Raw genomic sequence first — 27,448 nt, 5'->3', positions numbered from 1 at the left:
ACACAGACTGTGTAATTGAGAAGTCTACACAACCAGCAATTCGTTTTGAAACTCAGAGCGAGGCCACAGAACGTTGCCAGTTCCGGAGGTCAGCGGGAGCTCCTCTTGGAGATGGGGGCTGAGGGATGTGGGGGTATGTATATGGGGAGGATCAGCAATGCCGCATTGCTTTGTAAAGCACCCCTAAGGAGCTACACTCCAGAGTTGTCTTGATGTAGCTTCTACTCAGAATACAATGTAGACTTGGTCACTGCTAAGTTTTCATTTTGGACAAGACAGATGTCAAATATTAGGTGATACGAGCAAGTCTTCTATTTCCCTCTAGAAATGAAGGCGTTACATTCTCCTGTCCTGTCTTACATTTGGTTTACAGAGGGCAGTGAACGGCTCGGGAGGGAGGCATCTGGTTAAGAGGCGGCACTGCGTATCTATAGAATAGACTAAAGTGTGTTCCTCCTCTTGGAGAACAAATATTTTCCCTGAGGTCAAGTCTGTGTGTCTGGATGTGCATGGTGGGCTCGTGAAGTGGGGCGCCATGCCCGGCCCCGCCCATCAGAAGCCCTGCTCTCCGAGCAAGCCTGGCGGTATGGCGGGCCAGTCGCTCTTCAGCCGGCCCTTGTGTCCTGCTTTTACCCTACGTGGGAATTATTATTCATTTCCTGCTGTGCTCCTCACCCACTTAGTGGTAATTCACAGACCCACTGCATACACCCTGCTGCCTTGTCCCGTTCTGAATCTTGGTTCAATTAGGTGTTAGGTATATCTTTTGCCAACACAACCCCAATTAAGCCGTGCGATGATTTTGTAACGTGCCATGCCCTTGGCTCTTTGGTAGATTTAATTTGGGGTTGTGCACTATAATCGAGCTGGCCGCCAGAGTGTACTGGCCTCGACACAACTGATGGAAACCGATCCAAACCTTGAGACACCACTAACGGAACTAATTATGCTGCCCTTTGAGTGGTACTTTACCTCTCATGGTTTACAGTGGAACGGTCGTCCCTTCTGATGATCAAGGGATAGAGGGCTTACTATGACTTGGAAAAGTATTTACTTGAGGTGACTCTGATTTTGGCTCCATGGAAGGGTGTCCTTTCTAAAGATTCAAGTCATTCGACTTTGGAATGAGCTGCCGGATTGGTGGTAAGCACCCCATCACTGGGAGGGTTCAAGCAGAGACGACATGGTCATGTGCCAGAAACTCTCTAGAGTCTCTTCCCAATCTAAGTTTCTCTGTCCGTACCAAGTCCCAGACTTGTAAGATTGTAATGATTCCCATTATGGAGGCTCCCTATTCACTTCCCGCTTTTCTCATTTTAGTCAAACTCTCTCGCTTTCCACAATTTACTTGGGCATTTGCCCAAGCAACAGCATTCTTGATGTTGTTTTGCCCTTTTCCTCTGATGGCAGTAGTGGACGGCTAGAAGTAGAGGAAGCAGTGAGGTGCTAGTGGTCGTCCTCAGCCACACGGCTCCAAGCAGGCGGGGCGGGCAGTTTCACACGAGCAAGGTCCATGAATCCGACACCAAATGCAAAGCATAACCAGTGCCTACCTCGCAGGGCTGCTGAAAAGGCTAACTAAGAAGACAACCACAAAGGATTTAGCGCGAGGCATGGCACTTCGAGGGAAGACAATTTTGAATATTCAGTATTTGTTAGCTGTGGTGATTTTGATTGCTTACCTGGGTTGTCTGTTCTCAGTTACTCAGCAAATCTGTCACTCGCCTGCCACAGATGGGTGATGGATTTGATTTTGAGAGTTTTGTTAATTATTAGCATTTTTTTAAAAAGATGAATAGGTATAATCATCATTGCAATTTATGTCCTTTTGTCTATCTGTATACCTTCGTTTCTATAATTCTATTAATGAAGTCATTTTTAAGAATGGCTTTCAATAGGGGTGTCTGGGTGGCTCCGTTGGTTAAGCATCTGCTTTCAGCTCAGGTCATGATCCTGGGGTCCTAGGACTGAAGTCCTGGGATCAAGCCACCCCGCCCCCCATCGGGCTCCCTGCTCATGGGGGAGCCTGCTTCTCCTTCTCCGTCTGCCCCTCCCCCTGCTTGTGCTCTCTCTCTCTCTCTCTCTCTCTCTCTCTTTCTCAAATAAATAAACAAAATCTTTAAAAAAAAAAGAATGGCTTTAAATAAAGTTTGAATTTACCACTTTTTAAGAGGAGCATCAGTTTAAAGTTCTTTAAATCGCTCGTAATTTCGGTGCGCCTCCCCTAAATTCCAATTCTGATTTTAAAAGCCTGTGTTACCTCCAGCCTACCACTATTCCCATTGTCATCCGGAAGCTTGTTCTATTTATCTGTCCGAGAATGTTTGGACTTCAACATTTTTCAGATTTTTGTTTTGTTTACAGAGCGCTGATTCACACAAAAGTGGTAGCTCCCGTCTAACATATGAATTATGCTTGCATGTGCAGCTTTCCTTTCCCATTGAGACAGAAACGATCCCAGGGAGGGAAAAGCAAAGATAAGCTGAGAATAGAGTTGCGATCTCAGTTTGTGCAGGTGCTGTTTTGTTAACATCCTGGAGCATGGGCATTGTATTTTTTGCACACACAGTAATAGTCAATTTTTTATTTTTTTAGACCATGCATTACAATGTTCAGCTCATTACAAGTCATGACAAAGCCCTATTGGAACCAAAAAGAGGACTTATGCTCTTTATATACTCAGAAGCTGTTCCCGTTGTAACTCAAAGAATTTTAGCTCAGGAAAGATCAGCTGGTAATTTGCTTTGTGGGTTGTTTACAGACCAGCTACTTTTGCCTTACATTTCTTCCGTGCTGTACTGAGACAGTCTCACGCTTTGAGGGCAGTCTCTTCAAATGTGTTTTAAGATGATAAAAATCACACCAGGCCCCAACTGGATCTTCATGTCACACAACTGCCCCCTTGTCCTTTCTCACTCTTTTCCTCCATTCAGAGCTAAAACAAACCACTTCATAAGAACCTCATAAATTTTTCCCTCTGTGCACTTTAGTTAAAAGACCCTCCTGTGCTGTGCATTCTGCTCCATGGGGACACCGTGTCACAATCCGCTCGTTGGAAGATCAGAGTAGAGCATTCTCAGCTCACAGATTGCCTGATGTGTCCCTGTAATGCACCTAGCGGGCCTTCTGAGTGCGCTCACTTTCAAAAGGCTAAGGGAAAAGGGGCATTTTATCACAATACATAATACATTCAAATTTTGATACAGTTTGTAGAATCAAAAATAATTATACCTTTCACAGATAAATGGCTTGGGAGCTGTCTCGGGAGCCACTGCCGTGTTAGAAATTGTTAAGCTTTTTTTGGCATGGAATAATTCATTCTCTTTTCTTCCAATCAGAAAACTTCTAACTTGATTTATAAACGGTGAATATGAGTTCTTGATCTTTTAAAATATAAGATACGGAGTGGGGTTGTGTGTGCTGAGCAGGCAAGATAGTGTTTGCATTGTGAGAAATCTGAAAATGTGTTAAATAGTGTATATGCCCTTCTACTCTGGCTGCTCTGTCTTCTCCCTTTTTGGGAGCCTGGTCTTGTCCTCAGCTAAGCTGTCTCGTACCTGTTGACTTTGAGCAGCAGCTTAGTTTCCTCGCAGGATCATTCGTCAATAATGATTCACGTCCTTATCCTTTACCAAATAATCTTTGCTGAGAATCCACTGAACAGTGTAGTAGGTATCAAAGGTGAGAGAAACTGCAAGAAATCACCTGAGTTTAGCGGTTGGCCCCACTTTGTGTAGAGTAGGAATCTGACATTCATCCAAGAGTACACATTCACAGAAGGGCTATATTTTCTCTAGTCTTTAACACCAACGATTTATACAATACACCATTGCTTCATGGGACCATAAGACAGAAAAAGAAACATTGCTGATTTAAATTATGAATTCCCTTTGCCAGGAAGACACATCCGGATTTCAGAGAGATTGTAAGTGTCAGACTACCCCTTTAAGACAGACATGTCTCTCATTCATAGAATATATCATTTGCACTCTTGTTTATTGAGGAGAATAGGCACATATCCTCTCCTAGGGGGAAATTGGGATAGCTGTTTAGATTGGGGAGAGAGGCAGCCACCCGAAGAGGAAATGGAAGATGGGAGCGCACCAAGGTTGAAGACTTTCTTTGGCTGGAGGTTGTCTTAGAATTAGAGACTTATTACTTACGTGCATGCAAGGCACAAGTTTCCAATATCCTCGTCTGGTTACAGACCTTCCCTTCTCTGCAGCTTGTGTTTTTTTTTTTTTTTTTCAGGGCACCGTCTAAATGATAGCAATTGTGCGAAGCTCCTAAGCATTGGAGGTTGACTTCAGGGTTGTCCCCCCCCCCCACCGTGTTCCCCACCACTAGGAGGTATCCCCTTAAACACCTGGGAGGGAAGTATACCTGGAAGCTGCCTCTTCTGTTTCCTCAGGGCTTGACTTGATTGTCTCTAGCAAACCAGAGCCCACCTCTGGGGCTCAGCTTCTTCTCAGGGAAGACCTGGGATCGTTGGCCTAAGAACGACAGATAGGTGTTAGAAATAAACAGGATGAGAACCTCAGAACCAGTGCTATGGCTTTTGTTTTGAAGTATATCCCAAAGTATGGCAAAGTCTATCAATGTGAAATAAAAAACATTGTCATCTCTTGCCCTTGATCCTTCCTCCGCAGACCATGTGTTGTCTATAGGTCCAGCCTTTGGGGAGAACTGGTATTTGTCTTTCAGGTTCTATTTGACTGCTAACTTGCTTTAAAATTTTTCTCTCCTTATATAGATGATGACTTTCTCCAGAGAGGAAATGTGATGCTCCAGTCTCCCATGAAAAGGTAGCTTGTGGTACGTGTGTCAACACAAGCCTCAGAAATCACCAGCATTCAGTTAACACCTTGCTTTTGTTACTCAGTATTTTTCATTCTATTTAAAATACCAGAAAATTAAGATAATAGATTCACAAAACGGATTCAGAGATATTAATGACTTCTTAGCTTGTTTCCAGACTTATTACAATTCATTACTTTCTCCTGATGCGGTTAATGTTGTCATACTTTGGAGCTGGTATGCTGTGCCATTATCAATTTTTATAAAGCTCTGCTTACATGATTATATCACTTTGATTTTTAAAATGTCTTCATTTAGTTCCTGGAAGTTAGTGAGCTGACATAAAAAAAAAGAAGCCATTCCCTAATGGGAGTGAATTTTCATAAGCCATTTCCATCAAATCCCATCCTCATATGCTGCATTTGGCTCCATGTCAGGCACTAGATTTCTTTGTTGGCATTGTCTTTCTTACTCTGAGTGTTTACAGGTAATCCCCGTGCCCGTTAACGGTCTAATAAATTATATTAAGTGTATTCCAGATCGTAATATATTATGCATGTGGATTGCTTTCATAAGTGGTTTCCAACCGAAATTCAAGTAAAAAGAAGCAAGCGTTTTAAAGCGAAATCTCTCAATCACAAGGCAAAAAGAAGTGGACGGGGTTCCTGTTACACTCGGAGGCAATTGCTGCATAATTTCTACCAAAAGATCCCCTTTGGCAGAGCAATTTAATCTATCGGGAGGGACTTCCACAGTACTGTGGACTCCCTCCTCCCTCTGCGAGTTGGTGGTTGCATTGGTTGGCCAGTTTGCTGGCTGCTCGTCTCTTTGCCTCTCAGGTCTGTTCCCAGGCATCTGCGTTCTTTTAGAAGCAGGGTGGAAGTTTGCAAACTTTATTTAACAGACTCTCTTACCAAGCAGCTTCCTTCTGTTCTTCTAGCAGGAGATTGGAAGGTGGGAATGAGAGACAGGACATTTTCTTTCCCTTTTTCTTTTTCTTTCTTTCTTTTTTTTTTTTTTGCTTCAGGTGGCTCTCCTGGCAACAGCAGCCTGAGACTGAGCTTCCTCACCTGGTCTTGCAGAGTAATGGCGGCGAGCGATGATCCAGCAGGTTCCATAGTAGAGACCATGGGCTCCTGAATAGTATTGTTTCTTTTAGTCCTCCTGCTGATGGGGTGGAAGTGTTGTCTTGCAGCTACTAGTCAAATGCTCCTGTGTTACTCCTTTAGCCTTTCTGAGATTTAGTAACCAATTTCCTGTCCTCTTAAGCTCCATTTGAGATTCTTAGTGTTGTTTCCGGTTTTCTGACTGAGGCCGGACCGGGGCATTTTGTAAAACCATACAGAATCTTAGAAGACAGAGGGGAAATACCCAAATGGGGACTCATGGGACCTCAGTTGCTCATATAAGTCTCAGTGAGCAAGGATTATTAAACTTCCGTGAGTGAAACATTGTTCTAAGTTCTAACGAAGAACAGAAAGCTTATATTCAAGCTACAGAGGCTGATAATTTATAATGCAAGAATTTTGTTCGGACTCTAATCGTTCATCTTTACTCCGTCCGTACCAGTTTGATGGTAAAATAAACACCACGGGCACAGTCAATATCTCTCCCCGATTCGTCTAGCACTCTGAGTTACCGCCAGATGCTCCCCATTTCCCACCACCTTATTCCATCAATACGTTAAAACTCATGGAAAACAGGACTGCAGTAATGACATGAAGCCCCTTCCTGCCTCCCCTGTTGTACCAGAGCTGCAAATTCTGGAAAGCTATCTTTTCTGTTCATCTCTACTTTGTTAGAACCCCAAAGAGATAAAGCATCCATCACTCCCATCTGTTGCAGAAATGTTAGTAGCATATCTATTTCAAGTATGACTTTTTATTACCACTGCTCCCTCAGGTTGAAGGTGGTGGTTCTATGAGTCACAGGCACACAGTGTACTCAAAACACTCTCCCCGTAGATGGCTCTCTGCTTAAACGTCTCAACGTGTTCTCCCTCAAGATGCCTTCTTACCAAAGAGCCTTCTTCGGTCTTCGCCTCCCGCTCCCACATCCCCACCAAACCAAATGCGTCAATATCCTATATAGAGTTCAACCTAGGCCCAAGCTGGAGCCCTACTAGCTACATACAATATTCTTGATTCATCAAAGAGTTCAAGTTTCCATGGCATTCTGTGCCTATATTGGACGCCATTGTTTGAGGTTTGGACCAATTGATTTCCCTGTGCCTGAATTGCCTTCCCATGTTTAAAGAGAACAAAGACAGGAACAAGGAGGCATATATAAGGAATAGTGCCAGGCCACTCCCCATAGCAGTTGATTTCAAAGTGCTTTCTGTAAATACTTGCTATATAAATGCTTAATTAATGATAATAAAATTCCTTTTGCGGTTTTGCTTCAATAACGTGGAGTCTCAAAGCCCCGTGGTCCCATTTTCTGGTCTGTTTCTTCTAAGTCACCTAATATCCTAGTTGCATGGGATTCAAGCCCCTTTAGTGTTAATTTAGGAAAACAATTACTTCGACTAACCTTGCAAGCTCTTAGCTCTTTTAATTTGCAAACCAAGGTTAAGGAGACTCTTAATTGAAAGTCACCTCAAGTAATGTTTAAAAGTAAAACACCCTAAAGCTTTCTTTTTTTAAGGTTACATAGTACTAAGTAAAGTTTAACCATGGAAAGATTAATATTAAGTAACGAACACGTACTGTCCATGGGTTACTATTCTCTCCTGTGCTGATTATTCAGGAATCATCCTTTGCTGTTAACTAAAGTGTGCCTGTGTGTGTGTGCGCGTGCGTGCGTGCGTGCACGCCCAAGTACATGCATGCGCACACACAAATGAGTTGTGGGTTAATGTCCCATTTTTTATGCCATTCACTTTTGTGCATGCCAGTAGGGACTTTTGAGGGATCACATTGCAGGGATCTGAGAAAGTGGAAAAGAAGCTCATTTTTCAACCATTTTATTGTTTGCTCTTGAGCCTGCAAATGCAGCCTAAATAGTAGCACAGGGCTCTAGGGCAAGGCTCACTGCAATACCTTTCTCTTCTATTATAAGTCCATATCAGAGTTCATCATTTCCTCCAAGGAGGCGATGCTGTGATAAAGATAATTGAATTGAAATTTAATATAGTGGGGCATTGCACTATAGCTTTATATCAGTTGAGGGTTCTGAGAGAAACCAGCGCTGTGAGGGCGGAGCGTATGGTACGTAATTAACAATTATGTTTGTCAGGTTTATGAAACAGAAACTTAATAACATGGAGACTGTGAAACCGTGAACAAAGCTGAAATTCTAAATTAAGGTGACTGGGCTATCATTTACCCATACAGCAGTGGGTGTCTTTCTCTTTGGAAATAGAACATTGGATCGTGTGGATTTATTCACATTTGTAACTCCTCTCACTCCCAGCCTTGGGTTTTTGGTTGTTGTTTTTTTTTTTTTCCTCCAAAGAACCGTGATTCCTAATCTTGGCTGCGTATCACTTGGGGGAGTTTTTAAAAATCCTAATGCCCAGGTTCAGGACAAATCAAAGCCAAACCTCCGGGGGTTGGACCCAGGCACCGGTATTTTGAAAAGTTCTCCAGGGGATCCCAATGTGTTTGAAGACCACATTAGTCAATGTTTAGTATGACTGATTTCTCTAGAGGAAGGTGTTAGGTTAAAAGAAAAAAAAGGGAAGAAAAGAGCAGGGATGAATAATTGCATAATAATTAAGTATTCACAGACTATCTTCACCTTGACAAAAACTTGCAGTTTGTCCACCAGTAGGAGGCATTATTAAGACCGAGTGGCCCTTGCTAATGTTCAGACACTTGTGCTTCCTGGGAAAGCAGCTCAGAGAAATCTCGGCCCCTCCCTATCATTCACTCCCTGGCCTCTCGGCAGCCGTGGATGTTTTAAGGTTTCTGAGTGAGGCCACAGAATCCCCCAAATTATTGTGGGCAAAAGCTGGCTCTGCCCTTAACCCGTCAAGTCCCTAGTAAGCTCTGTGGCAGAATGAGAGGAGAAGATAGAGTGATAATCCCTTAACTGGGAAACTGAAACAAGGATGCTTGGCAAATTCCAATTCTAACCAGGCCTTAGGGCACAGAGGCAGGACCCGGGAATCCCCGGGGAGGGGAGTGCTTCTAACATCAGCTTAGGCAGTTCTTGCCCTGAGGTGCAGAGTGAGAAGCCGATCACACACACACACACACACACACACACACACACACACACACACACACGTATACACATATGTAACACACACGCAACACACAAGTACAGAATCCCCCTGGATAAATAGTGTTTCTTCATTGCTCTCTCTCTGTTTAAGAGATTGCCATCTAGAGTGGGTTAGGAGTGAGTTTATTATCCATTTATGTGCCTGATTTCTCTGTGGTAAAATATGGATTTTGAAGCTACTCTTCATGATTGTGATATGCTTTTATTGAGAACATCTGAACTTGACGACAGTAAACCACCTAATATGCTTTCAAAGACTAATTACCGAGTAATTGAATTTTGCCTGTTCTCTGGGACTGGAGCAATATCCTGTACTTAAGAAGATGGGAGAAATTTTTGTGGGGAGTCAGCCTGCATCCTGGGATTTGCATGCTGAAAACTTTTTCTTCTTTTTTTTTTCTGTTTCAATTTTGACACAAACTATTGGAGTTAAAGACTAACTAGATAAACCTTGTCTTGCTCCAGCATAATCATACTTGGAGAAAACAATGTGTTTACTTCTCGCCATAGTCAGCATGATTATAAATGTTTCTTTTTTACCTTTGGCCATATATAACATAACCGCAGAACTTCGGTAGCAGTTATATTCACTCAGATCAGTTTTTCCGACTCTGTATTTTTCTACAGAGATTATTGAGATTTTTCTGTTGTTAATTCAAAGGAATGAGAAAAAGTAATTATGCATGTGACTGAGAGCAAAAGACTTAAGCCTATTAAAATATTAAAGCCTTGAAATTGAAATTGGGTTAATTACATTTATCAATCCAGCTCATTTTTAATTCGCTTTCTCTTTTGTTAAATACTATTGCTTATGTTGCTGGACTATGGGTGTATCTAAGTAACCAAATAACTAATAACTTGCAGTTTGGGCTCTTTCAGCTCTTCTTGGTGGCCCCTAGGATAACTCCTAAGATGTGACAAGTAGCTGTCTAGAGATTTCAGCTTCATCAGGCTGGATTTGATGTCCCTGAATTGTTCTGGTCTCATAGATCCTACCTAAAATCTCACACTGTCAAACTGACCCTAACTTTCCTACCATCAGAATATTTTTTAAGCTTCTAAGACATGGAGACTGTTTTTAACAAGTAGCTTACATATATTAATGATTATTTTAATAACACTAAAAAACACATTTCTGAAATTGGAATTATAAATGATCTAATTTTTACTCAGTGCAAAACCTATATTTTTTAATGTTTAATTCTAAACTTACCATGTTGACCAAGGTCAAAGTGAAACTTCCATGAACAATCTCTGGGTAAAGTGAAATTTAGGCAAGAGATGTCATTTATAGATGGTCCCTGACTTAGGATGGTTCAACTTATGATTTTTTGACTTTATGATGGTGTGAAAGTGATATACATTCAGTAGAAACTGTTCTTTGGATTTTGAAGGTTGATCTTTTCTGGGGCTGGGGATACGCGGTATGATCCTCTCCCTTGATGAGGGACAGTAGCAGCCAGAGCCCCCAGTCAGCCAGCTGATCAGGAGGGTCAACACTGGTACACTTACAGGCATTCTGTACCCACACAACCATTCTGTTTCTTACTTTCAGTACAATAGCCCATAAATTACAAAAGATATTCAACACTTTATAATCTCATAGGCTTTGTGTTAAACAATTTTGCCCAACTGTAGGCTCATGTGAATGTACTGAGCATGTTAAGGTGAGCTATAGGATAAGCTATGACGTTTGGTAGATTAGGTTGATAAGTGCATCAACTTAACTATAGTTTCAACTTACAGTGGGTGGTCAGGACGTCACCCCATCGTAAGTCAAGGAAGATCTGTGCTTAAGAGATATATTTTTCTGAGTTCTTCATAATACAATGATAAGCTTGCAGTTTTTGTAATGTTAGTAAATCAAAACAAAATCCTTTTATATACAGAAAAGCATTTTCCAACCATTAGCAATGCTTAAAAATGAACAAATAAACCTAATTCAGGGCTTTCGCTCGTGTATGTGATGTTGATCAAGATGGGGTTTTTTGTTTTCACAATTGCCCCAGGCTCAGGATAAACAGGTGGAAAAGCCCAGGAGTGAGCAACCATAGCTTCCTTGGTTGAGAGTATGATCACCAGGGATAGTTGGCAATGTAATGGCTGGTAAAGAGTTGACTCCCTCCTGCATGGAAAGAGCTCTTAGCTCCAGGGCTAAAGAAAGCCCTTGCTTTACCATTAATGTTGATTTCTTGGTTGGTAGCACATCTCATTTATAGAAACTTTCAGTTGACTTGTTAGACCCTCAGAATCCCAGTATATCTGGGTATGGAAAGGGGTATTCCAAGACTGGTGATTGGTTCTTTCTCCTGGGAGGTTGGAAAGTTGAGGGTCAGAAGTGGAGCCTTGGCCAGGGCTGGGTGAGCAGATGCCACCTCTTCCTTATTCCCTTGGGTCCTCTAGTAGAGCTGCTTTAAGGCCCACTCAAAGAACCCTCAGTAAAAGAAGACCATGAGCAACATGGCACCCTTGTCCACCGTGATAGTTGAGCACAGCCAAGGAGATGTTTCAGCGCCCAGACATATGCATCTGTGCCACCCACACAGTCTGTGGTTATTCATTGCTGACCAGGCGACCACGGTCTCCTAGAGTTAATGTAGCAAGAGTCCAAAGCATATTGCCAAAATGTGTCCTGCTGGTAGGAAATGGGAAATTGAGGGGCTGAGAAGAAGGGAGCTAGTGGTAGGTGTATTCCTAAAGAGGCCCTGAATCCCTTTTGAAAATGTATATTGTAGGGGCGTCTGGGTGGCTCAATCATTAAGTGTCTGCTTTCGGCTCAGGTCATGATCCCAGGGTCCTGGGATCGAGCCCCGCATCGGGCTCCCTGCTCCGCGGGAAGCCTGCTTCTCCCTCTCCCACTCCCCCTGCTTGTGTTCTCTCTCTCGCTGTATCTCTCTCTGTCAAATAAATAAATAAAATCTTAAAAAAAAAAGAAAATGTATATTTTATACTCATGTCCATTTGCTGGATATGCCTTTTGTTGACATATAAGCTCCCGCAGAGTGACTACTCTACCAAATGTAGGCATGGTTTGCAAATTGGAGCTTCATTTTTACTAAAATAATTGATACAGAAAAAGTTCACTTGGATTTGAAATCCAAAGACATTATCTCAAGAAATTTCAACATAATTGATAATTTAAGAAAAGCAGATTCTATAAAAGGATCCTTAGGATGTAAGGGCAATCTGGCTGTGACATCTTTCACCCCATTGATCCCACTGATCGCCAGGGTTGATTCGGCTGATCTGGCTGGCTAGACGGGTGTCCCCTTCCTCCCTCATCACTCTGTGTACCGTCAGGAAGCTACACATGTGGTCGAAGAGGACGACCTTCCCAGACAGAGGAGGACCCTCTCCCCTGCTGGAAGCTCCAGACAAGCTCTCAAGGTCCATTCGTAGGAGAACGGAGGGTAGTCAAACTTGCAAGACTCCAGATGAAACCAAATGAGATGCTGCATGTGACAGTCTGCCTTTCTTTAAAGAATAAAAATAAAAAATAAAAGGATCCTTAGATCCTTGAAAAAAGTCAACAGTTGTAATTGACTGAAAGATTTTAAAGACGTTTTAAGGGTGCCTGGGTGGCATGGTCGGTTAAAGCATCAGACTCTTGGTTTTGGCTCAGGTCGTGATCCCAGGGTCATGATCTCGGGGTCGTGATCTCAGGTCATGAGTAGGGAGATCGGCAGTGTCAGGATCCGTGCTCAGCGGTGGGGAGTCTGCTTAAGACGTTCTCTCCTTCTCCCTCTGTCCCTCCCCCTGTGTGCTCTCTTTCTCTCTAAAAAATAAATAAATAAAATCTTTGAAAAAATACATTATTTACTCATATAAATGTGTATCATAGATCGCAAATACCAAGAATTTGAAGAAACCATCCTCACAAAGCTTTGACTAGGAAGTATGCAAGCCCTTTCAAGCTTACAACCTGGTATGAAAAAATGACATATTCACAGAAGCAAGCTCCATTTTCTCTTTAAATGTTTTGATATAACTGTATTGGAAGTTTGATTTAGAAAGGATATCTTTCCTAATACTTTCCATTTTATTTCTCTTACCACAATTTTACAGTATAAGTAAAATAAAAATATTGGTGACCAATCCCCAAATAGATATTCTCAAACTCTTTGGTGCATTTAAAAAATATTCTCATTTTCTGTGTGCTTCATGGGGAAAAAAAAAAAAAAGGTTGGGAAGAACTTGTTCACCAAACTCTCAATACCTGTTTCTATGCTTAAGGGATGTATTGAAATTCTATCTATCTATCTATCTATCTATCTAGATGATAGGAGTGAAATATGTCTCCTCTGCAGACAGTGTTTCTTTTTCCTCTCCTGCCTTATCCACTCACCTAGTGCATGAATATGCATTTTCTCTTCAAAGGGTAGTGCAGAGTAGAATATTCATTATGAGACAAGATATATTAATGCCATTCTGATGAAAGAATGCCCCACAAGCCCCTATGTGTGCATATACAAACCCCCAGAGCTGATATTCTGCAACTATAGATTGTAGGCAAGTATAAAACTCCTAGCAATGTAGAGACAAATCCAGCATTTCATGTTTTTAGGTTAATCCCTTGATGCCATAAAACCAACCAGAACTAAAAGAAAATGGGGAGAATAAAAGATGATAGACTTCCTGTATCCAAAATCCAAAAAATGAAAACTATCCCCAAAAGTACATGTGTGTACATGTATGTGGTTAATCCCTCATTCCCTTCCTTCTGTGTCTTCCCTAATTTCCTTGCTCAAGTACATTTTTCTGAGGTCATCTACCACTTGGGCAATTAGCTCCTATTGTAGATCTGAGAGACTTGAATGCCCGCTAGTTCTCATGGCATTCAGCTATGATTTGGGGGTTGTAAAAATTGTATGCCTCACAATTAACAAAGCCTTTTTATTATTTTGAACGCTTCACGTCCCTGCCTTCGTTCTCCATAGAAGGCAAAATGACAAGGTTTTGGAAAACGCATTTTCTTATTTTCTACAATATGTATTTTTAAATCACACTGACAGTTTTATTCCACAGCACACCAGCGATTGCTCAACTTTCACGAACATCTCCACCCAACAAAATCACTCAGGAAAGAGAGGTTTAAGGAGACAGATTTCAGCTTCATGCTTCAGAGGGGTGGCTGTAAATCACAGCATGGGAGGAGGAAAACAAATATAAAAATGATTAAATGTACCTTGATAGGAGTGTGTTTTTAATCACTAGTTTTATAGGCAGGTGCAATTCTCAAAATGTCTTGGTGGGGCCCTGTTAGGTGAAATTCACCTGCTTGCCTTTGGATAGAATCAAGGGCTCCTCTCCATCCTGCTCATGACCATGCTTATTTCACTTGGTGGGAGGCAGAATTCCAAGTCTAGACTGTTTTAGGGGGTGCCTAACCTTTCCAGGATGGGGTTTCTCCCAATCTTTCTGCCTGGTGAAGGATTTGCTTGTAAATAGATGTTATCCTTGAAGCAATGGGACTGCTTCCTGAATTGCTTCGGGCTCGCTACAATTTACCAGCCTCTGAAGTGGCATTAAAGCAATGTTCATTTTTTAATGAGTATTAAATTTACTTTTAGCCAAACCCTCTAGCTGACAATGAAGTGTTCGCTGGGCTTGCTATTGGCTCTCTCTTTGCTAATTGCCCTGCTGCCTATGATTACTCTCTCTCTCTCTTTGGATGCTGAAGCTTAATGTTTGAGTCATGTACTTAATTTCAAGTGGGAACAGCAGTACTACTCTCCAGATTTCAAGACTCTGAGTAGGGTCTCTCCTCAATTATGAACCAAAGCCACAGAGTGAGATGGAAAGAACAGGAGCTGTGGCAGAAGATCTAGGTTGGAGTCCCGACCCTACCTGTCTATCGGGGATTGGTTAACTACCACCTGTGCACAAGATCCAACTCCCCACCCCATTTCGGCCCTAACTGCACACAAAGAATGGGTTTTACATTTTTTTAATGGCTGGGGGAAAATCAAAAGAATGATATTTCATGACAAAAATTATATGAAATTCAAATTTCAGTGTCCATAAATAACATTTCCTAGAAGATAGCCATACTCATTCATTTATGCAGGGTCTGTAGCAGCAGAGGAGACTTGTTGCAGCAACAATGATATGGCCCACAAAGCCTCAAATATTCAGTCCCCGGTTTTTTACAGACGCACTTTGCTGATCCCTGATTCAAACAGTTGATTGATCACGGGCCGGTTAATCTAGTCTCAGGGCCTCGGTGGCTTCATCCGTAGACAGGGATCAATAACCGTGGTGACTTCACCGAGCTACTGTGAAGAACAAATGAGGTCGTTCATCTCTCAGCATCTAGAAATCTCATTGTTTTTAAAAAAAAATCAAAACAGGATTACCGGCTGTGAGTTATAGCAAAAAGTAAAAACAGAATTATTGATTTATTGTTGTTTTATTCTGATCATTGTACTTGCCTTCTACCAATTTGACTCAATTTATTTTTAAATAGATGGTGTACGGTCTAAGTAGTACATTTGTTTATATTAGATACGATTTAGAACTAAGCATTGAAAAGAATTTAAACACATACTTACTGAATGCCTATAATAAGCCCAGTGCTCATCTTTGAAGACAGATTATATAAAAACGAAGCTGCTTCACTCTCTCAAAATGCCTTTGGGAAAAAGTTCTCCAAAGCATATCTTCGTGTATAATTTTTGCCACTTGATCCTATTTATGATGCATCTATCTGGTCCTTTTCCTCGTGCCTAGATCACCAAAAGAAGACAACGTAAATCCACATTCGTTAAACATATTTGGGCTCTAGTTTCTATTGCATAAAAAAATAAAGGGAACAATAAAAGTATGTATTATACTCCTCAAACATAAATTGTTTACCCTTATTACAAACTCTAGTAAGTTAGAAGGTTGCTTAAATTTTCCACCTCGAATTCTACCTCCCAAACAGGTTTTTGAATGAAAAGCCAATACGGATTTCTCTTCTGATGTGATGAAGGCATTTGCCATGTTGCTAATGAAGGAAAAAAATAAGAGGAAGTCCATTTGGTTCTTTCCTGATTCTTGTCCAAAAGCAATTGCCTCCCGCTGTGGACTGCTCTTAGCGTTCAAACAGTGCTGGTCTAGGTCCAAACCTTCAGTCTATTTTGATCTAGGAGAGCTAACTTCTTTGATGTGTATCAGTGGCTTCTAAAGTGCTGCGCCAGGTTTAATCAAAGGTACATAACTTCGGCACATATAAATGGCAAGAAATGATCACAGAGCCACATGCAGGGTCTGTAAGCAGCCTCCAGACGTCGCTGGGGCCGGGCGCCCTCCGCAGAGGACACATGCTGGAAGCAGAGAGGGTCTCGGTCAGATGAAATAATTGCAGAAAAACACAACAAAGGGAAGCAGGCCAACATTCTCGGGCCCTCTGATTTCACTGTGCGACTGATATTCCTGTCGCTTGCGGCGGCTGAGGCCCACGGCGGTTCTGCACGATACCCCGCCCCCGACTGTGTGAACGCGGCGTGGGATCCGAGGCCACACCAGGATCCCCAGGGCCTGGGCTGGGAGGTGGGGGAAGGACTAGATGAGAACGTTAGTGCTGACCTGAGGGACCTACCCCGCTGGGGCCACGTGGGTGGTCACTCGCTGGCCTTTTAACCCACGTTTCCAAATCTGAGCCTGGCTACGTGTATCCAGATGACCCATAACACAGTGAAACAGCGAAAATACCTTTTCAGCTCTGCGCTTATTCTATCCTACAGCAACAGGGTTTTCCAAGCATTTTAAACCACCCGCCTCGAAAATTGTTTCAGATGTGCATTACCTATGCATGTGTATTGCTGTCGATTCACATAAAGCACATAATATAATATTATTATAATTACGATGTGTATTGGATTTGAACTTCTTGGAAGGTGGATGTCTGAGGCTTGCTTTTTTTTTTTTTTTGACTTTTTTATTAACATATAATGTATTATTTGTTTCAGGGGTACAGGTCTGTGATTCATCAGTCTTACACAATTCACAGAGCTCACCAGAGCACATACCCTCCCCAGTGTCCATCACCCAGCCACCCCATCCCTCCCACCCCCCTCCACTCCGGCAACCCTCAGTTTGTTTCTTGAGACTAAGAGTCTTTTATGGTTTGTCTCCCTCCCCGGTTTCGTCTTGTTTCATTTTTCCCTCCCGTCCCCTATGATCCTCTGTCTTCTTTCCAGTCCTCAGTGTATATTTTTTGAGGCATCTGCCAGAGGTCTCCACACCATATCTGGAGACCACTGCTATATCATCTGGACAGTTTAGAGTTACTTTCTGAAGAGTCCATCAAAATATTAAAAATCCAAAGCCACAGGATGTTTCTTTCTTGTAGGCTAGCCTGTGATCGAATAAAACCCTACCGGACCCCTCCCCGGACCTTCTGTTGTTAACCACTCCTGTACATTTATCTTTTCTCTCTTTGCCCAAAAGAAATTGCCCCCCAACCCACCTGTCATCTCATCCTATTACATGTCATTAAATACTGAAAATATTCTGACAATTATCAAAGGTTTATCTCCATTTGGAACACTCCTCTCAACAGTAGATTTGCACATCCCTTTTAACTTAGCATGTCTAAAACTGAATTAGATGCCCCCCCTCCACACACACACACCTGGCCTACCTCGAGTTCTTTTCGCCTCAGAAAATGCAACAACATTCTACCTGCATCAGCACATCCTGTTGTTCGGACTTTCAAAAGGCATGCAAACACTCTATATCACTTTTACCACTAATTCTCTAGTCCAGCCCATCATCATCTCTCACACAGATGATCACAACAGTCTCCTTCTAATCTTCTGTACATGGAGATTGCAGAATGGACTGTTTATTATTTTTTATTATTTTATTTTTTGTTTTTCTAGAATGAGAGAGAGAGAGAGAGAGAGCATGCGTGGGAGTAGGGGGCAGAGGAAGAGAGAGAGAGAATCTTAAGCAGGCTCCATGCCCAGTGCGGAGCCCAGTGCAGGGCTCAAATCCCATGACCCTGAGATCATGATCTGAGCCAAAATCAAGAGTCAGGCGCTTCACCAACTGAGTCACCCAGGCGCCCCCAGAATGGACTGTTGAAAACATAAGCTAGGTTAGGGCAATTCTTTGTTCAACATTCTCCATTCTCCCAACTCATTTAGAGAAAAAAAAAGGAGATCTCACTGCCCTTGCTTTCTGTGTTTCAACTTATAGACTCTCAGCTCTTTCTGCTCTGGCCTCTTGGTACCCCTAGAATTCACGGGCTAACCCCTTAGCTCAGGAGCTTTGCACTCGCTCTTCTGCAAAATACTCAATCATCTTCCTTTGCCCCTCCTTTCCCTTTCTTTCCTGTCTTTTTCAAACGTCCTAGTCTCAGTGAATTCTCTCCCAACCACCCTATTTTAAATTGTAAGCCCTCCTACTCATCTTGTGTCTTCTTCCTGCTTTCTTTTTCTCTCACCACCAGACAAATGGCACACTTAATTAATGAATTTATTTTCTGTTTAACTTGCCTAGAATGTAAAGCGAAGATTTTTGTTTCATTCACTGCTGTATTCCTAGTGCAAAGAACAGAGCCTGGAACATAATAGCGTCCCAAAAATGTATCTGAATGAATGGACGGATGGATGTACATAGACTCTGGGTGAAAAGGATCTACACCAGATGTGGTTATCTCCGTTGCCATAGAATTAATGGTGATTTTTTTTTCACCTTCCTTATATAGCACCGCATAGTTTTTAAACAAAATAATTAACAAGTTATCTTTATCACTGGAAAAAAAGAAAAATGTCTTACTGAATGTATTTTAATGTTTAAACAAAAAGGGTATGGAAGAAACAAAAGGAAGAAAACAAAATTATGTGTGCATGCAGATGAATATATCATAAGTACGTATAAATATGTGCACATAAAGAAAACAAAAAAAGTCCAGACTGCTTACAGTGTCTTCAAGTGCCAAAACTAAGAGTCATATTTTTCTTGTTCTCCTTTATTTCCTTTTATTAATGAGCATACATTCTTTTACAATAAAACAAATCAAACTTTAAAATAGAGGTTAAATGAATTGCCATATATACACACATATAAATAAATGGAATAAGTCAATATATAATCTTAGGTCTCAGTTACTCATGAGCAGTCCTAATTAAGTTGCTAAGAATTTTGTTATTTACATTTTTAAAATTTTTATTAAATCCTTCAGCCTTCTGTCTTTCTATTCAGAGATAAAATCTGACTCAGAGAAGTCAAATTCATCTTTTTGCCTCAAGCTTATTTCTAACTTTTGTTGAGAATGTTTCACAAATGTGTATTCCCGGATCATTAAATTAAAATCTTCAGTGGAATGTGGTGGGATCACTTTATGTTCTCAATTCTTTAGTTCTTTAAGGAGTAACAGTGATCTGATTACCCCATTGTTAAAAACTATTTTGATTAGTCCTATATTTTCAAATATTCTAGGATATTTTAATAAAATACACTTAAATAATAGTCCTTTAAAAGATTCTTCTGTTGCCATGAGGATATTTGCTAAAATGAAGGGCTCTTCTTTTACCCTTGGCATTGATAGTAATTAATCAGGACAATAATGATCAAAGCCTTTTCTGGCTGGCCTCTTGCTGGGCTTTTTTGCATTTGTTGCTGAATATTGCATTTTGGAAAATAAGCTTGGATGTTTATTTTGCAGAACCCATTTTACTGTTGCAAAGGAGAATGATTTATGTTTCCTTCCCTATGTGAAATCAAACAAACAATATGCCTCCCAGATCTGGGGGAAATGGCTCACCCTCTCTCCCTCATTTCTAGGCATGGGATTTGTCTTCCAAGCCCAAACCCAAGAATATCCAAGGGGATACTCAAAATGGACTTTGCTCAGAGTTGGTCCAGATCACAGCTCGTGAATGAGAAAGTAACAGGGTCTAGGGAGCCTATTTACTCAGCACCTCCCTGACCTCGTGGCGGCCCCCTTTGTGAGAGCAGGGAAGCCATACTTCTGGGGTCTCCGCCCCTCTGGGGTCATCGGTAAGGTCCTCAACTTTTGTTGTTTTCAAAGTATTAACGACACCAAAGCTTATTATTATGTACTGTGTAATATTAAATCATTTGTACAATACCTTCCATGGTCATAATAAAGTGTTCAAATTTGCTTAAACAGAAGATAGAAGGAGCTAATAAATGTGATATTAATAGTAGATGTTCATCTCTTTCTTAATAAAATAATTACAATTTAAATACAACTCAATATTAAGTAATTTTTACTCTTATTAAAGCCAACCTAACAGAAACTCAATGGTTGCTGTGGGTTTCCCGTGTGCTCCTGAGGAAAAAGGAGAGTTCTCACAGCGAAGTCCGTCTTTGGAATACCCACATCAGCATTATGGAGTTTGAATAATCTCCCATTACCTTTCTGTTTCTAGTATAATGTTTGGGTTTGGTGTCTTTCTTAGGGCGGAAGAGGTAAATGTAAGTTACACTTAGGGCAGTGGGGAGGAGAGGATATGGGTTATAAGAAATTGTCTTCTCCCAGCTTGTTATTTTAAAAAATGTCTCAAGTGGTTCATTTTTGTTCTATGTATATATGTAATATATAAAATATATATATTTCATGTTCTAAGATGTGACCTCCACATTGTAATACAGTTGGTCACAGCGTATAATAAGTTGGCTATAATAAGAGAAGAATAGAAAAAGCCTGGACTATAGCTCTTCCTACTGTACCCTTCTGAACAGAGAAGACAAACTGCTCACATGTGGCACCCAGCCAATCTCTAACTAGAATCAATTGCTTTGCCAACAAGGAACACAAAAGATGTTCATTGTTTGCAAACCGAGTTTCCTACAAAGGCACCTTTTCTCCAGGCTAGCAAAACGGAGAACAAGACAATTCCTTCTGCTCCTTCTTTCTAGTTCTCTTCTCCCTATGATGGGAATCCCTTCTGAAGAAGGCAAATCTGAATCTAATCCCAGAGGATAAGGAGACTTCACTTCACAGCGTGATCTCTTCATTACCACAGGGTGACCACAGCAGGCAACTGTGTGGAAAGACAGTGGCCGATATTATTAATTATCTATATGAAACAATTCACTGGGTAGCCTTTGTTCTTGAAGGGGTTTGTTTTGTTTTGTGTACAGTCTTTTCTCTCACCGTGATGTGGCCCGGATGGGGGGAGGGGGTAGCTCCGAGAGCCAGTTCTGGGAGAGGGGCTGGGAAGAGAAAGGAGAAAGCACGCTCTCCTTCACCCCCTCCTTCACCCCCAGCTTCTCTCCTGCTCTTTATTTCCTTCTTCCTCCTATTTAATCCCGTAACCACCACTTTCTGTGAACTCAGAAAGAGCAATGGACTATGATATAGTTCTGCCTGTCTGTCTGTCTGTCTCTCCCTACGTCGCCCTTCCCATGTGTTCTCTTTCTATCTCCAGCCCTTGTCCTTACCCTTCACACCCTCTAGGTTTCCGTTCTTTCTCATAATTTACAGCCCTCCTGCATGCCAGGTCTCCGGATCCCAAAGAGCCCGCCTTCTGGATTTGCGGCGCTGGTAGCTCCAACCACATGGCTAGTCAGCATTTGTGCATCGGGGGAAGCTCGCAAACATCTAAGACATTGTTACTATGGCAGAGATACATTGTGTGCCAAACTGCCTACCCAAGCTTCTAGGACACAACCAGATTAATATCTGAAGCCTGGTGGCTCAGTTGGTTAAGCGTCTGTCTTCAGCTCAGGTCATGATCCCAGGGTTCTTCCTGCTCAGCGGGGAGTCTGCTTCTGCCTCTGCCTCTCCCTTCCCCTGCTTCTGCTCTCTCTCTCAAAAAAAAAAAAAAAAATTTGGGGGGGGGGGGAAAGAAGATGTGGTTCCTACATTTAAAGGACCCACATATAAGAACTAGACATTCGGTGTGGAAATTGCAAAGATGTATATAAATCATTGCAGAAATACCATCAAAAATCCAAAGAGGCATTTTAGACCAATGATCATTTTATTATTTGTGACTAAGATTGAGATGTGTTTAGTGGGTTATACTTCCCCATACAGGGTTTTTGTTCAGATTTCAGATAGGAGTTGAAGATACTAACAGTCACTGTGTAGATTTGAAATGATATTTCCTATTATTTTTTGTATATTTTGATATGAGCCATAATTATTACCTGTAGAAACCTGGAGTAGATTCATAAGTTTCCAGAAGGAATTCTGAAACAATAAAAGCTCTTTTGTATGGAGGAAGGGGATTATAAGAGAGCAAATACTGATTACATTGGCAAGTAAAAGGATGTTCACATTATGCTAAAATTAAATCTATATTATACAGAACATCATTCACTAGAATGCAACTTTGGAAAGACACTGTAATTTGGCATTTGAGAAATTACTAATCTCAAATTAATCCAAAGTATAAATAATCCAAGAGTTTAAATAATTAATATGCTTCTCAAACCATTATACAATAATGTTTAAAGTAAAACTCCAAGCACTTTACAATCCTCATTGTATCACATTTAATAGTGTTTAGTATTGAATATATTTGACTAAATTGGAATTCTTTGAGGTTGCAAGATGTCAACAGATTGTCATGAAATTTCTGCCAATGAATGTAACAAAATGTGCATACCTGCTATTTTTATTTCTTTCTTTGTTGGCTAACGGAGCCACCTAAGTCCTTATTATGCATTTTTTCAACCTCACAGTCCCACAGTCAACTCAAACTCAATGTCACTGGAACAGAACAACCCCTCCCAATCTTAAAGCCTATTGTGCCGGCTGGTGACTGACGCCTTCTTCCATCTCTCTGCTCCATCCGGACACCGGGAAGTGGCTCTTCATATTGTTGCTTGATCTCACATCCGATCACATTTGTTTCCTCTTCCTAACTCCCTTACACTGTCTTCATCATTTTTATCTGTTTTACTCTACTGTGTATCTGCTCTTTCTCCTGAGCCTTGAGCCTCTCCACCTGTCTGAAGCACAGCTGCTAGAGTGACTTTTCCAGAAGAATCTTCTCCCTCTGCTCCCTGCTTAACATTCTTCATCACTAAGTCCTCTTTGCCTTTGGGCTAAAATCCAAACAACTTAACATGACTTAGAAAACTCTTCAACTGCTCTGTCCTCCCTGTTTCAGCACTCGGGAATCTATCGTTGTGCTGTTTGGTAGGACAGCCACTAGCCATAGAAGGCTGTTCGAAATGGTTTTTTTTTTTTTTTTAATGAGTTAAAATTGAATAAAATTTAAAAGTCCATCCCTCGGTCACACTTGCCACATTTCAAGGGTTTAATAGTCACATGTGGCCAGTGGCTCCACACTGGTGAGAGGGGAACAGGTTCGTTCGCATCGATGAGGACCGTCCCCTGGGGCAGCACTGGACCCAGGTCGGTCAGAGGCAGCCCGTGCGCGGTCTGCCGAGGAGTTCCCCAACCACCTCGCCCCCCTCTCTTCTGAACTGTTGCCCAGCCTCTCCCTTCCGTCTGGCGTCCTAGGTGTCTTTGTCTTGTCACATCCTACTCACCTTTTCCTAATCCCCGTCGCAACCTGGGGCAGGTGCTCTTCTTGCGGATTTTGTAGCCCGCTAAATGGACCTTTCTTGCAGAACACTCACTGTAGTTATGCTTTCTTGCCTGTCTTCCCACTAGTGTGAACTCTCGACTATCAAAATCAGTCTTTTCACATCTAGCAGCCTGCCTGACTCATAGCAGCAATCGAAACCATATCCAAACATAAATAAAACATTAAATATCAACTTAAATTGTTTCCTTTGGGATTAGGTCTGATGCTCATAGTAAACATTCCGTGTTTATAGTTAGGAGCAGCTGAATTATAAATGGCAACTTTCTCCTTCAATTTCCTTGTGCCTCGCTGACCGATGACCCTGAAGTATTTCTTTATCTTACTTCATAACTTTAAACCCAATATAAAATTAAAAGATTAAATTATTGAGAAGGAAATGACATAGAGTTCCAAGTTGTAGTAACACACATTTGATGTTTTAGAAGATCTTTTGGTGTTGGTTGAGTCAGGTACAAAATATGCAACACAGTTATTTCAATGATACTAATTATGTAAATTTCGACATGCTGTGTTGTAAATGTCCTCTACTCAAAAATAGGAGGACTTTTTAAAAAAAGATTTATTTATTTTAGTGAGAGAGAGAGAGAGAGCGCGTGCACGGGCAAGCAGGGGGAGGGGTAGTGGGAGAGGGAGAGAATCCTCAAGCAGACTCCCCATTGAGTGCAGAACCTGATGCGGAGCTTGATCTCATGACCCTGAGATCATGACCTGAGTTGAAATCAAGAGTCAGATGCTTAAGCAACTGAGCTACCTAGGTCCCCCCAAATAGGAGAACTTTTAGTTAGGGAAATTTTCTCACTCTGAGCAGTTGAGTTACTTATATTTCTAAGCCAATATGTAGACCACAAAATCACTCTAATTTAATTAATAAGTGGACTGTGTGAGCAGATAAAAACAAAAACTGATTTGCTTTCTTTTTCTACCTTTAGCATATTTCTAAGTTTATGATTCACAATTAGTGACAACACAAAGCATTGCTTCAGTGGTTAAATTGTTATCTTTTAACTTACTGAAAGAACTAACTCGTGAGTCATCTCAAATGTCACTCAAGAAATTTGCTGCTCGGAGTGTTCCCTTATTCATGACAGTTTTATGTAGTATTCAGAGCTTTAGAGCATGCCAATCCTGCCTGTGTCTACTTTATTCCCATTTTTCATGTTTTCTTCTCTCCATAGTTGTCTTTCCCTGCAACAGGCCCCCACGAACATAACTGGAGAATAAAACAGTCACAGTTCTTGTAATTTCATAATCTGTGTATTGAAGTGACTGGCGATGCATGTGTGATTGTGAAGGTCACAGAGCAGCAAGAGGGTATGGACCTACATTAACGGGGAATAAATAACTCAGCTCAACATTGAGGATCTTTATTTGAAATAACACCGTAAGGCAAATCAGGTGTAGCTTATTGGAGTTTATTTTTCTGATTAGTAAGAGCTAACCCAATATGGAGACAATCACAGGCCATTCTTATTCCTACGTAAAAGATATCTGATCTTTCTCTGAATGGTACCGTCTATAGAAAATTTAATATTCACATATATAATGATATGGCGTATTTTCTAATCTAAATGTAAGAGATTTATAAGCGATCCCAGGACTAATTCTGCTTGACAACTTGTAGAGAGATAGATTTCCAATTCTGGTTTTCTTTTTATTGCTGAGAAGGCACAAAAAACAAACAGCCACAAGTACCTCAGGATTACTGTATCATGGAGGATTGACTAAGTTATACCAGTGTAACAAACAAACTCTGAGATCTTGATGACATAACCAATGCTTTTCTTTCTCATGCTGTATCACAATATAGTTGTGTGTGTGGAGAGGTGGTATGAGGTTCTTCTACTCATGGAAACTTAGGGATACAACTAACATTCCTCCACCATAGGGAAAAAGTGCAGATGAAGAATTCACACCTCTTCTTCTGTGCTTTGACCTAAAAGTGACCCATGCCAATTCTACTTACAACCCAATGGCCAGAGCCAGTCACATGCCCTGCCATACTCAAAGAGGGCTGGGAAATGAAGGGTGGCAAATGAATATTTGATGAGCACTACAATTCTGTCATAATCAGCTAGAGGAAGAGTTAAACCCAAGACTCTTCAATTCTCACCATGTCAATTAATATAACTTGGAAATAAATATTATTCTGCAACAACTCTATTTTTAAATTAAATAAGAGGTAAATTAATTTTTAGACCAATTTCCATCCTTTTAAATATTGGCTTGCTCTGACTAGCTTTTGATTCTATATATCAGTTCAGATGATGGGTCAGTTTGAGTGAAAAGTATTATTCTTCTCTCTCTAAAAAAGATTCAACTATCGGAGGCCATAGTTCACCCAAGGATCACAATGGAAAATGGTATCAAAACATGAATTAATTCTTCTTCCATAGATCAGTTGCCCAAAGTAAAATTGGAGCTTATAGGTCAGTCATCTCCAAAATGGGTGCATGTCAATTTAATATACAGATGGAGATGCCACCTCATTCACTAGATCTGTACATCAATGTCTGTCATCATATATGGCTTGAGAGGAAATCGTAGAAAGAGAGTGGGACCGCCATATCATAGAGAGGTTGAGGATGGTGATGTTGTTTATTTACTGCATTCTTTATGCCTCCTAAGTGAGAAGAGGTTCAAGTTTATATGGATTTGAACAAATTTGTTTTTTCATAGACTTTCTACTTTCTGCTTATATTACCCATCTTTTCTTGCATGTTGTCTACCCTTTTCATTAGAGGTTTTAACATACGCTATTTTTAAATTCTCTGACAGTTCCAAATGCTATGTCATAGCTGAATCTGATGCTGATGATTATTCTGTCTCTTGAGTCTGTGTTGTATTTTTTTTAAATTTTTCATTGCCTTTTAATGTGCCTTGAATTTTTTTTTTTTTTGAAAAGTAGACATATATTGAATAGAAGGAACTGAGGTAATTAGTGTGAAGATTTATGGTAATGGCTACACTTGCGCTATATTTAATGTTTGCTGTAGCTGTAGGCATTAATGACCTTAAATTCCTATAATGTCTATCTTTTTGGACCTCTTTGGGCTTCCTTAAGAACTCCTCCTCACATAGAGTCTGTGCCTCACTGCTCTTTCAGCTGTAATCAACTGTGACTATACTTGAGTCCTGTGGGTGTAGGGTTAAAAAGTGGGAAAGGGGAAGTGTTCTATCATCTTATGATTAAACCTCAGTCTTGCAGTGGGCCTGTGTCCCTGGGCTTTGACTTTCGCAAATATTGTTTTAGTTTTGTTCTCCCCTTACATGACTTGGGAAGGCTAGAGGAGGCTAAACTGGAGAAATGCTCCTCTCCCAGATGGGATAAGGCCCTACGAAAGTTTTATTCCCCCTTGAAGAGTAGGTTTTTGTTACAGAGAACACTCTGGGTGTATTTCATGAGAGGATCTTTCTTGGCTCTCAATCTTGAGGAATTGTTGAAGTTTCCAGATGTAGAAGTGAGGGGTCCCCCAAGAGTGCAGCTGCCAGAGGCTTTTCACCCTCCGGGAAGTCCATATTTAGCCTCTACTTAAGTGTTTCTACTAGTGGTTCCAGTGGCCTCTGCTCTAGATGACAGATCTCCACTGTAAGATTTCAGGGTCACAGTTTGACTCATGATATCAGTTGTCTCATAGAAACAAGAAAAGTCACTGATTTTCAGTTTGTTCAGTTTTATCTTGTTGAACAGATGACAGTGATGACTTATAAGCAACATGTCGGAGATGAAACTGAGTCTGAGCCCATTTGCTAATAATATGAAATAGCAGTATCTTAATATCTTCTGCTTAGTTTGCAAGAATAATTAGCTCAGGTCAGACAAGAGGAAAATTTTGAACAGAATTTTAATAGAAAACATTGCATAATTGGTGGTTGGACTTGAAAATGATTTCCACAGT

The 27,448-nt window shown here is 41.0% G+C and overlaps 1 long non-coding RNA gene across 2 annotated transcripts in view; it reads left to right on the top strand.

The window, feature by feature from the left end:
- LOC141370139 (uncharacterized) overlaps positions 1-27,448 on the top strand; it is an 86,825-nt gene that overhangs the window by 44,527 nt on the left and 14,850 nt on the right. The window contains exon 2 of one of the 2 annotated variants that reach the window (XR_012373908.1): positions 4,754-4,805. This is a non-coding gene — a long non-coding RNA (uncharacterized lncRNA). Of the gene's footprint in view, positions 1-4,753; positions 4,816-27,448 lie in introns of both variants that reach the window. The other variant, XR_012373909.1, reaches the window with a different exon arrangement.

This window comes from Callorhinus ursinus, unplaced genomic scaffold, assembly GCF_003265705.2.
Source record: "Callorhinus ursinus isolate GAN/ISIS: 27379988/994484 unplaced genomic scaffold, GSC_fseal_2.0 scaffold26, whole genome shotgun sequence".
Taxonomy (NCBI): Eukaryota; Metazoa; Chordata; class Mammalia; order Carnivora; family Otariidae; genus Callorhinus; species Callorhinus ursinus.
This window is presented reverse-complemented; position numbering and strand designations above follow the sequence as displayed.